Below are 13,345 nucleotides of genomic sequence, written 5' to 3'. Positions count from 1 at the left end.
ACTCTGCTTCACACTTCAGACCATCCTCGAGGGGCCTCTTACTTCCTCTATGCAGCAACAAACAGGAAGTCACATCGCGCCTGCAGCACCGCAGCCATCCGGCTGCCAGGATAATGTTGATAGCTTCATTGCAGCGACACATCATTTTCCGATTCTTGCTCTTTGTTTTTTGCTTTTCCTGACACATTTTTCTTTAGCACTTTACTTTATTCCTTTTCCTACTCCATCTCTTTAACAAAATTGACACTTGGATGAAATGGAGATCTTATTTAACCATTTTACTCCCGTTTAATCTCACTTGCTCTTGCTCAGTTGGACCAACAAAACATTTCTGTTGCTGCTAAATTCCTGACAAACCCAGAGATTCAGAATTTCTTAAAGCAAAAGGAGAAAATAGAAGTTTTGGATGACAAAAATCTAACTTTAAATGTATTTTATGTGAGAGAAAAGATAAAGTAGAGCCCAACTGTAAAGCTCGACGGTGAACTTTGACCCCAGCCTCATGTCTGCTGTACGTAAACAAATGAGATTTTAGTGGTTGGAGATTTCTCTTTTGCCTTTTGCAAAAGCCCACAGCCATTTCTCCCACTAGATAGATTTGTGCTTGCTTTGGTTGCATTTACTCACAATACTCTGCACTATAGTACACTTCCTGCTTTTGGAACGATCTGTCCAATTTGCGTTTGCATCAACTTTCACTTCAAACTGAGGCTGAGGTCTGTAGACGTACCAGAATTTGCTTTTTTGGTCTTTATAAGATGTTGTTTAAGCATCCTCAATCAAACCAGACTTTCTCAGGAAACAAATTAGGACTGGATTAAAGTGGACTAAACAGGGCTGTTAATGTTCTTCATATTTCTGAGAAGTTTAAATTTAACATCAGAAGTCTCTGACTCCATGAACTCCAACTTCCTCCTAAGATGTCCTGGCCTTTTAGTTGTCAATTCAAATATTCAGTCACAATCTTATGCACATGTCTTTAAGCTTGGGTCTGAAATTAGATTATATTGTCTGTGTGTAGACAGGAGATTGCATTGGATGTCCATCCATCCATTTTCTGTACACTTTTGTCCCTAGCGGGGTCGGGAGGGGTGCTGGTGCTTATCCATTGAGACATTTTGGGCGAGAGGCGGGGTCACCCTGGACAGGTCACCAGTCCATCGCAGGGCAACACAGAGACAGACAGAACCCACACATGCACAGCCACAGGGAGAACATGCAAACTCCATGCAGAAAGACCCCAGGCCCTTCTTGCTGCAAGGCAACAGTGCTACCAACTGCAGCATTGTGCAGCTCATTGGATGTGCATCGGATGTGTTGAGAATAAATAATTCTGTGTTTTCCTCCATCTCTTGTAGCTATTTGCATGCTCGAATATACATGCACGCACACACACAGAGTACATGCCTGCAAACCTAAGGAGAAAAGAAATGACACATTGGGGAACACTCTCAAAGCTAAGGTTAAAGGAAATGACATACTAGGGAACACCCTCTTTAGGGTGCAGTTTAAAGAGAGGCCAATAAAGAGAACTAGCAACTGTTGTGACGTGCCATTTTGCTCTGCTAGAACATACAGATGGCATGAGCAATGGACCAGCTGTATTTTGGTATCATTAAATGGAATTCACGAATTCAACTCACTGACTCTTCTTCGATCTCATACATCAAAAACTTAGCTGGAGAAAGGATAATTCTCCTAACAGATGCTATTTTATAAAGTAAAGAAGATTGAATACAAACACCACACTTTTCCAGTTTTTCATATGGGTTAGGATTTGATGCTTACTTCATATTTAAATGTCTGGTCCATCATATAAAAGCCCAGCTACATGAATTGATGTTTGTGGTCATATGACAAGTTGAAATTTCTCTTTCAAATGCCTCATCAGGGTTTCCTGTTGTGTTTCATTAGCCTGGCTGGCTACCAGGCTTTACTGCCCCTCACCAGGCAAAGGGTTGTTTTTTATTTTAAACAGTTTTATTCACCAGTAGCAGTGACAGTGAAGACGGATTATGGTAGGTTTACAGTTGACGCATTGAACTGGGCATTACCTCCCCATTGGCCTCACACCATTATTTATGAACTATGATTGTTGCTTATGCTCCTCCAAATCTTCATAATTTTTTCATAAACATTTTTTAACATAAAAACACAGTGAACTGCACTACTACTGGGAAAGCTTGTTCAATCATCAAGAGGAAAAAACATGCTTTAACGCCACAAAATAAGCGTCATATGTACACACAGAGCCAAGCTTAAAAATGTGTGCATCAGATTATGACTGAATATTTGAATTTGAAACTAAAAGGCCAGGAGATCTAAGGAGGAAGTCAGAGTTTATGGAATCATACAGACTTCTGCTGTCAAATTTATACTTCTCAGAAATAATAGGAGCACTTGATTCTGATCAAGAACAACTTCACCAAGCATAAATTTGCGTTAGTCTGAAACCCTACAATATATGACATTTAGATTATTGTTTAAGACCAGAGATACAAAATACATACAGTCACACTTCACATACTGTAAACCAAGGCTCTAAAAAACTAAAAAATACACTCAACTTATCAAGCAGCACATCAAAGGTTCCCTTGTATGGTTACAAATACGAAGTGACAATCTGTGATGCTCATGCAAATGAAAAGCAGAAGAGTAATCTGCACAAATGAAACACATTGATGAAGAGATAATATGTGGTATAATTGGGCAAAATGTGAAAAAAAAAAAACATTTAGCCAGCATGATGGCGCATGGCAAATGGCTTGCTTCTTAACTTTAATCAAGAAATCTTGAGTTTTCCATGCATGTATTCTAACAAGCCATAAGCAAATCACAACACAATTTCCTCTGCAAGCACCTCACCTCTTCAACTCTCATAGAAATCCGTTATATTTCAGAGACTCTGAAGCAGCGTCTGAAAGTGAGGCCTTTGAGAAGTGACAAGTTTCCCCCAGTGCACCTTGGTCTAGAGTTTTGGAAATTGAATGACTTTTTTCTCTTGGTCAAATAGAAGGATAAAAAATATCAACAAAAATGTGATTTATTTTGTGGAATGGGTTTGTCCTAGATTGTGGTGAAACAATTATAGATGGATTTAGGATTTTCTCTGCTGGTTTATGAATGATGGTTTTGAAACCTCAGCTAACATTCTGCTGTTTCAACACCAACTTTACAAAAATGCATAATTTTCTAATCCATTATCTTTTAAGTCATGATACCGACCAGATGCAAGTACCATAAGTGACACCATAATGCCTCAGCAGAGGTGCAATGCTTGCAGTTTTTTTAATACCGAAATGGAATTAGACTTCTGTAAAATTTGGACCATTTGACAGATTCTGAGTTTCACAGATTTTCTTTAAAAATTACAGCTGACAGCATTAAATTAAAATAAAAGAAATAAAATTTTACTGTTCACAATGAAGGTATTAATAGATCTAAAAATAATTGCAAAAAAAGTAATTTATTCATTTCAGATGGATCTAGTTAGACACAACATTTTTCTCCCAGAGCCAAATGATTTCCATTTTGCTAAATGCCAAAGCAGTCGCTTTAGACTTTCTCTATAAAAGTGAATTTTCTATATATAAAAAAAGTTGTTCAAATTTGAGAGTTGAAGGCTGAAAGCTCAAGCATTTTTCTGTTACTTCTGCTAACAGATGCTAGAACAATATTACTCTGTGTAGGTGGTGGTCGTGAACAGCAGTGACTTCCCACAAAAAACTAAAAAAGTTATATTCAATGTACCATCCAACTTTCTGAAAGAAAAACCATCTTACTGATAGAATAACAGTTATGTTTCAGTGTTTTCACTCTGGTAAATACAGCTGCTTTACTAATCACCAAACTAAAAGTTAGCACTTCCTGTAGCTTTGTGCCTAAAGAAAATTGAGCCAGTACTAGAAAATATTTATACTCCAGGCAAATTTTATTGTTTTTGTAGTTTAAAGGAATTGTTTGGAGTAAAATTAATTATGCCATGTAGAACTGCACAATACACTGCAGAAATACTATTATGACAATTACATTGTGTGTAAGGACTGTTGAGTGCAGTAACGTTTGATTTATATATTCCAAGTGCTATGAACTTGCATTTCTTATGATTATGTAATATTTTGTCAGAGTTTCAAACAAATAACTTAACCCAAAATGCTAAAGGTTACACAGTGATAACATGTCTGGTATCATCATCACAACATTTACACTTATTTTTGCCATTGTAAGATTCTTTAATATCATATTCAGTTCAGCTTATATCACACTTTACTTTGTTAGAATCCAAATAAATTCAGTGAGACATTTTGCAACTACAATAAAAGATTAATTTATCTTCAAGATTTACTTTACATACCATCACCAGAGGTGAGAATAAAAATATCTTCAGCTGTAATAACATTGCGCTGAAGTGTTCATATTTCTCTGTGGTTTCCTGTTCTGTGAGGGGAATAATATACTTATTATTTTTAAACTGAATAAAACTGGTCAGCATCAAAGAATGATGGAGACTTGAGGCCTTTCAGCCTGACTTTAATCTGCAGTAAAAATTAGCGTTACTATGACTCACTGGCTTTCATAGTTTTACTGCAGATACTGAGGGTGACATGTCAACTCATTTCCTGTAGCAGTCATGAAATGACGCATGAAACAGCAGCAGCTCGGACTCCGGATACCAGCGTGCTCTCAGGTGAGCAGGCCTGTGGCGGAAAGCTCCTCCCTGATTTTCCACGGCTAATGACTTGCCATTTATTCATTTTAAGCAGATATCTGGAAGTCAAAGAGCGGCTGCAATTTGCAGATGAACTCCGCAGCAGTTCTGAGCGAACGCAGAAACTTGCAGAATACAAAACAGGCCAGTGTGATGAAATGACCAAAGGAAATAAACCACTTTTCTTCTCTTTCTGAGATGCAGCCTAATGTTAGTAAAGCATGAACAATGGTTTCTCTGACAGAGAGGGAAGAGGAGAAGATGTGACTAGATTAAAGCCGGTGAATCCTTTGAAGAGACAGTCATGTGACACACACACACAAACATGCACGCACATACACACACACACCCACACACACACTGAATATGGTTAACATATGTTTCCATTTACAAGTGGCTATAATAAGACTTCCTTAGCCTTCCACTGAATCCCTTTTGCAAAACAACGCAGAGATTCATCCAAATATTAAATTAAGTTATTAAAGTTATTCACACAATGAAATAAGACTGCTGATGATAAAGTATAATCTAAATTAAAACCACAACTGACAGACCAAAGAAGTTTACTTTGTAACTTTGATTTTTCATACTGACCATATGAGAGTTTGTGTAATTTATGAAGTTAAACAGTGTAGAAATGTGGTCATCTAGAATACATTACATTTTTTCAGAAAAAAATTATTCCAATGTGGATAAGTTTCTTTGTCAATTTCAACCCCCAGTTTGTATCAGTTCACTGTCATTTTATTTCAGTCTACTTTCAATGTGTCCCTATAAATTTAACCATCAAGTAGCTATAAATAATGAATATATCTCATTAATTATAGAGACATGTGGTCATAAAATGGTCTCAAATTAATTTAATGTTTTTTGTGTGAAAAGTTTGTATTCCACTCTATTCTCATGTATCTTAATGCTTATCACAGTTTAAGCTTTATAAAGTAAAATATTACAGTTTTGACTCAAATCAAAACAAAACTAACAGTACCAGTACAGTGAATCCTCGCCTGTTTGAGGTTCAGTATTCACAAATTCATCTATTTGTGGAACCCTAAATTCTCCTATTTACACATTTTTAAGAGGTATTCCACTGTGACAGTATTTCATGTCCATAAAGTTTTTTATCAAATGAAAAAAAAAAAACAGAATGGCATAGCAAAGTATTAAAATGACCAACACATCTAGTCATGAAAATATTCACAGCTCTTCACTTTTTCCAACTTCTTTTACAGACATTTTCCAAGATGGATTAAATTCACAATTTACCTTAAAACTCTAACCAAAACACTCCATAAAGACAATGTAATTCCTTTTAGTTAAAAAAAATTACCAAGAAGTGACATGTACACCAGTATTCACAGTCTTTGCCTTGAAGCTCAAAGTTGAGCTCATGTGAGCTCATCATCCCTGAAATGTTTCTACTCATCAACTAAAGTCCACATACTAATTCGGGAGGATTTGGAAAGGCAGACATGTCTAGATAAAGTGTCAGTCTACAATCTGAGCAAAAACCAAATATGAAGTCAAAGGATCAATCTGGGGACTGGTAGAAAAAAAAACCAAACAAACAAAAAAAAACGTTTGCTGCTTTGAAAGTTCCGATGAGCAAAGTTGTCTTGATTATCTATGGAAACAGTTTGGAACCAGGACTAGAAGGAGCCAGTGAGGAGACCAACAACCTGATGGACACTGTCAGAACTCCAGCTTCGCTCTGTACAGACTTAGTTAGCCGTTTCTTAGTGAACGGCTCACCTGAAGTTACCTAAAGGAACCTGAAGAATGCTAAATCCATGAAAATTCTAATTCTCTGATCTGCTGAGACAAAGACATGAATGTTCAGCGTTTGTGGGTAGAGAAAACCAGGCATCTGGAAAAAAAACCTCTTACAGTGAAAAAGAAAATAGTTGGACCAACTTAATTGAATTGCTTTAATTGGTAAGCAATTCAAATAAGTTTATCCAACTTCATTTATTAAGTTGGTTTAACTTGACAAATTTAGGTCAGCCTTACTCAAATTACTTAGTTTACTTCAAACAAAAAAGTAAACTAATACAGGATCTTTATTAAAAAGGTTTGTTTTTTTTTTGGCTCAGGCAGCCTTTATCTGAGAATACAGGAGTTAGTCATCAGGCTGGAACTGAACTTCCCATGGGCATGTCGAGGACTAAGATCTCCTTATGCGATTTGTGCTCTACCCCTGTGCCACCACAGCACCTGTTTGGTACAGGATCTGTCCCTAGTGAAGCCTGCATCATGGCGTCAGTCATAGGATAGCAATGCAGCATTGAACTTAATTGTTTCAAGTAAAGTCAAAGTAAAAAGTTTCTTTAAATTAAAAATTTGTACCCTTTAAGTTAATTCAACACCAAAAAGTAAGTTGTCATAACTAAAGCAAAAGAATTAAGTGAGATTAATATAAATAAGTCCATAATATTAACTACAGCCCAAAAACACTTTTCAGAGTGTAAATTCTGACATGTTGCAATGGTTTGTCTTATCTGAATGACTCAAAGCCAAGAAGGGAAGCCAAGAAGGGAAAAAATTCAGGGCAACTCTGGGAATGTTCCTGTGTGGCCGAGCCAGAACCTATAATTGAATCCAATTGAACATCTCTGGAGAGATCTGAAAATGGCTGTGCATTGACCCAACCTGATGGAGCTTAAAATGGTCCAGCAAAGAGGAATGGACAAAAGATTTGTTGGCAGTTATTCAAGAAAACTCGAAGGCTGTTAGTGCTGCCAAGAGTGCATGACCAAAGTGTTGAGTAAAAACAGTGAGTACTTTTGCGCGTCATTTCTTCCATTATTTTTAGTCTCCAACATATTTTCAAATATTTTACAAAACACATATACACAGTATTCCTGTTGTCATGATTGGGTATTCTGTGTAAAGATTTGAGCATAAAAACAAATCTAACTTTTAGACAATTAGCTTGGAAACATTCTTAAATTAAAAAGTATGCTTTACTGTTGGAACTCTCTGTGGATTGATTCCTTTGTTTTTTTGGCAGCTTAATGCAACCAATACGATTTGCTGTCTTTTACTGCAGGATGCCGTTAGCATTGCTAAATTGACTTTGTACACACACAACGCTGCTCAACTAGGTGACAGGATGTAGGATTTTGGTGGATTTTTTAAAGGTGTACCAATGACGGAAAACCTCTTATCACGCTTCCTCCACAGATGCCTTCAAAGGCCAAAGACGAACCGATCCAAACCTCACACAGCCCTTCATTATAGTTCACTTCTACCAAACAGGCATGTTGGTGATCAAACAGAATGCTCAGACTGACTGTCAACTTGAATTCTGGGAAACTGTAGATGTAGATGCTCTGAATGCCGTCCAGGAACGTGATGAATGTGTCAGAGGCTGTGCAGAAACTGTGCTGAGTGGCTAAGCTAACATCCTGTGGTGTGTGTGTGAACTCACTCACACCTCAGTTTTACCATTCAGCAGTTGCTGTTACTTTAGTACTCGATCGAGAAGGGTAATGTTGAACAGTTTCTTATGCTAGGATGCAAAACCTACATAACTGACTGCCATGCAGCCAACAAAACACAGCAATAGATGTGAACTGTGTCCTTTTCTTTGCAGATAAGATTTTCTAGAAGCTTGTACTGAGTTAGACTCAACTGCAATGTCCTTATGAAGCAACAATGCGCTTATGCAAGAAGAGAACCAGATCTGAAAAGGGAACGAAAATCTATTGCACACATTAGAATTATAACTGAAAAAAACAAAAAAATACACTGAAAATATCAAGCTGTTAGGGGTAGCAGAAGTTCATTTCAATCTTGAAGGAAAATGTCAAAGTAAAATAAGTCAAAAGAACTCTCCAACGGGTATGGATACTGACTTGAATTGGACTGAATTTCTAGGATGCTTTTCTAGTCTTAGTTCCTTGGCCAGGAGGAAACTGGTATGAAACCCACAACTTTTGGGTTGGGTCATCCTGTTAGCTTTCAGAAGGACTGATTGCATCCGAGTTTGCAAATATACAAGCTTAGTAGAAAAGCAGATTACTGACTAATTACTTTGAATAAAGTAAAAGAGAAATTGTGATCAATTCTGATCTTAGGTGAAATTAAACATCAAGCTCAAATCAGATGATATATCGTCTTAAGTTCATGAGATATTAGCAAGGATTTTGGAATATCTAATGATCCCAAATTTTTTGTTTCTGTAAATAAATTAACAAATTACAAACTTTGTCTTAAATCTATAATTAGTTCAAAATATTCCAAAATAGTTTTTAAAAAACTACCAATTTCCAGTTTTATTTTGGCAAACTGGACCCTGCCGACAGATTTTTCTGTTTAATGTGACTTCAGATTCTTCACAAAAAAATCTAATTATTTGTTTTTCCCCCTTATCTAAAATATTTGAAAGAAAATCCAGTTCAGGAAGCACAAATAGCAAAGCTAGTTGAAATGTTATTGGCTGGTGTTTGTAAAGTAGCCAATCTAGTAGCACTATTAATTTTCCTTACCGCTGTTGAACCTTCAAGAGTGGAAATAAGAAAGAGTGTAGGCATTAGCTTGTAAAATAGTCTAGGGTTGTAAAATAGTCTAATTCTCTACTGTGAGAATTAATTCTTAAAGTATACTTTGGGTTTGAACTATTAAAATAGACAGTTATGTTTTTCAAAAGGATCTTTATCCACATACTTTACTCATTGACTGGAAGCAGTGGTCCATAATAGAGGCTCATAAATCTCAAGCTGTGTTGCCTGTTCAGCATAACATAGCATCCACACTTCAACTTTAATTAGTTCAAGTGTAACATTTTTAAGCTAGAGTCCAGATCCCTTAAAATCTTTGAATAGTCTTTTAGTTTAGCCACTACAGGAATTTACGAAATGCTTTCTATGCCAACTTTAGTACAGTTAGCGATTAGCAAAGAACATGTCAATTGTTGTCCACAGGCCTAACAAGAAACCTTTATCAGCCAACTGTGGCAACACAACATCCCAACTCAAGAACTACTTCAATTCTTCAAAATAAGAGTCTAAATTATCAGGACAATTAGATATGAAGTATAACACACACACATGCACATCTGGGAATCATAATATCTTATACTTCCTTCTGCAGATAAATTCATGTGCAGACAGTGACTGGATCCCATCCATCCATTTATCCATCCATCTTCTTCCATTCATTCGGGGTCGGGTTGCGGGGGTAACAGCCTAAGAAGGGAGGCCCAGACTTCCCTCTCCCTAGCAACTTGTTCCAGCTCCTCTGGGGGAATCCTATGGCGTTCCCAGGCCAGTCAAGAAATATAATCCCTCCAGCGTGTCCTGGGTCTTCCTAGGGGCCTCCTCCCAGTGGGACGTGCCTGGAACACCTCACCAGGGAGGCGTCCAGGAGGCATCCTAACCAGATGCCCAAGCCACTTCAACTGGCTTCTCTCAATGTAAAGGAGCAGCCTTGAACTCTTTGGCTGCACCTAGAAATTCTGTCCATGAAAGTAATGAACAGAATAGGTGATAAAGGGCAGCCTTGGTGGAGTCCAACTCTCACTGGAAACGAGCCCGACTTACTGCCAGCAATTGGGACCAGACTCTGACACTGGTCATACAGGGACCCAACAGTCTATATCAAAGGTACCTCATACTCCCGGAGTGACTGGATCCCTCTAGAAACATTGTGACATTTGAATTGGGAGATTGTGTTACACCTTACTGAGTTACTCTAATCCTTAAGCTTTTTAAAACAAATCTTCTTATGGGTGGTGTCCATTGTTGTATTTGGACATTTAAAATCAAGCATTGAACGGTTGCATCATGTGGACCCGTCATCCATTTACATCACATATCTCACTCCTCATTTCACTTCTTAAAATGACTCATAAAAGCAATTCTCAAATACAACCAGACATGCTGTCTATGGCGTATGTGCACTTAAATACAACTAGCCATTATGACACTAATAAAACAGCTAATTGTTCTGAAAGCTCTCAGAGGAAATGGCAGCCTGGCCTCTATTCCTTCTTTTGCACCAAGTATTATTGTTCAGCAGGGTAATCAAACAGCACTAAGTATCGCTTTAAAGCTTTATTTAGCAGAATTAAAGATAAAGAGTTGGAATGTTTTTCACTTGGTGAAAACATTTAAGTTAAACTGATTAATTTAGGACTGTGAGGACAATCTTTGCTGGTCGATATATGCTCCCAGAAGTTGAAATAAATGATAACATTGTCATTTAAAGAATTTTCAACCAATATAATGATACTAATAATGGCATATTTATGCAAGTACACGCTCTCACAGACCAAACATTGTTTTCTAAAAAGAATATTTAAAATTCTAAATGGAAAATATTTTACATCTCTGTAACCAAAATTGCAGTTCAAAAAATAATAATCATTCAGCTTAGACAGGGAAAATAATCATTCAGCTCAGACAGGCAGTTAGTGCAAGCTAACCATTTCGTACTGGATGTCAAATGTCTGCAGCATTTCCCAAAACGATGACTTTTCAACAAATTTAAAAGAGAAGCAACTCTTTAATGACTGATGTCCAAATGGAAATGATTATGCTCGTTTTAATTTATAATGCGATTAATTAATTTATTTCTTATTGTGACAGGCTTAGATGAACAGCAGACTAAAAAAAAGGTGAAATGTCACAGAAATCCAATTGATGAAGAGCGTGCTGAAGTGAAGAAAGTCACAGGGTTTGTGAAGAGAAAGTCACAGAGTTTGCTTTTATTTTTTGCGGAAAATACACCAAAATAAAAAAATGTAAATTTTGTTAAACTTCACTTGTTCCTGCTGAATGACTTCTGCAGGCCTGTCTTCTGGGAGTGCTTCTCTTAAATAGCTCCTTCTCACAGCGCAGAGATTTGGCTTTTAAATGAAAGCTCCATTATTAGACTGAAACTGAACCTGCAGTGCAAATTATGTCAACGCAACTCTCCAAGTACCAGACTGGAGCAAGAATGCTTGGTAACTCTGGGAATACAGACCTGAGCTCAGCTCTTCACACTACTGCAACACACAGTTGGGCACGAGTTACAAAAAAAAAATAAATAAATAAATAAAAAAAAAAAAAGTTGCCATGTTTGCAAGCTCGTTTTTGCATTTACAAATGACTGACCATGTGACAATGGAAGGAAATTAAGGTAACTTACTCAATCTGAGTCCATAGAAGAATAACCAGTATGTTCAGAAGACAGCAGAAGAAGCACCTCAGTTCATTCCACAGAAAAAGGCAAAAGGCGAACAGCAGCCATATGCAGCTGAAAATGGAAAGAGGCAAAAGTTAGCTGAATCCAACAAGTTTTAGAACGGCACTCAGAGTTGCAGAATTTCCTGATTCCTCTTTCTCTAATCTCACAGCATACACTTTGAAAGAACTGTCACTTCAGCAGCCACTTTATATATGCTGCGAACCACTTCCTCTTTTTCAGTTCCCTGCCTGTTGGAGGGGGAGGCGTGCTTACTAAGGACTGAAGATTAAAACAGGCGTATAGAAAAAAAACAACTAAAAAAAAACTAAAAAAGGGCCTGATGTAAAAACAGAACATACTTGATAAAAAAAGTAGAGAATAATTCAGTCAAAATTAATAATGTACATGGGAACCATTGTTGTTTTGTAGATACATCTGTAATTGAATTTTAAATGGAAATTGTAACTACAGTTTTGTAGATCTAGCTACAAATGCACAAAAAAATTGATGTTTCAAAATGAAACATACTTTAGGTGCCAAAAAAAGAAAACACATATCTGAAAGTGAGACACAGTTGTTATTAAACTAAAAGGTGGTGCATCATTGCTAAGGTGCATCTTAGCAAATTAAAATAACATTTATTACTTTAATCCAACTAATTAAGAGTTTTCTGCAACACTTTCCTTCCACTCAACTTTCTATTGATAAGCATGGACTCAATTCAATAAACAGCCAGCTTTCTTTAACATTAGGGTTTTCTGGATTAACCATCTACTGCACAACTGTTAAATCAGCACATTTTGGCATAACATTGCTGAAATACCAAACTATTTCCGTTGGTCTTTTGTAATATTTGAAATTAATTAAATAAATCTTAGGTTTTCAAGTAGTTGTAGAGCCTTATTAAAATTTACAGAAATAAAAACATGCTGAATGTAGCATTCAGCATGTTCTCTCTCTGTAAAATCCGATATATAAAATATATAGGACATAATGAGTCCAAGAAGTTTTATAATGCCTCATGTTTTCAACTCCTAAGATTTCATGCTCGTTTGTGCACTGTCAACCTGCACTGTCAACCATGAGTCTGCCTTTCTGAAAAGCTGGAGAAGCAACTCAATGAGAACCTTTTGGGAGCAGAATGTAGAATTAAGGGATAAATAGATTTTCTGTATTAAAGACTAACAACAAAATGTGGAAAAAAGTAATCTCCAATCTCCCAAACATTAAGTAAATGGGGCCAATGTATCAACAAGTCAACAAGAAATGTAGAAATGAATAAGGTAAAAACCTTTTTAGTTGTGTTGATTTGTTGTTTATCAGTTTAAAAACGTGTTTAAAATAACTTAGAGAAAGGACTGTGCAGTTATTCAGCATTCAGTTCCAGATCGATCTCCAAACAATCATGAAAACAATATACTCGCAAGAAATTATATTACTTCGTCATAGTCCACTTTGAAAGTA

At 36.7% G+C, this 13,345-nt stretch overlaps 1 protein-coding gene across 1 annotated transcript in view; it reads right to left on the bottom strand.

Moving 5' to 3' along the window:
* The window catches only part of wipf1b (WAS/WASL interacting protein family, member 1b), a 63,995-nt gene that overhangs the window by 13,851 nt on the left and 36,799 nt on the right, over positions 1-13,345 (bottom strand). The window contains exon 2 of the mRNA XM_007575555.2: positions 11,843-11,950. The gene's annotated coding sequence lies outside the window, so the exon portion shown is untranslated. The remainder of the gene's footprint in view (positions 1-11,842; positions 11,951-13,345) is intronic.

The sequence above is a fragment of the Poecilia formosa genome, unplaced genomic scaffold (genome assembly GCF_000485575.1).
Source record: "Poecilia formosa unplaced genomic scaffold, Poecilia_formosa-5.1.2 Scaffold380, whole genome shotgun sequence".
Lineage (NCBI taxonomy): Eukaryota > Metazoa > Chordata > Actinopteri > Cyprinodontiformes > Poeciliidae > Poecilia > Poecilia formosa.
Note: the sequence above shows the minus strand (reverse complement) of the source record. Positions and strands in the feature narration are given on the sequence as shown.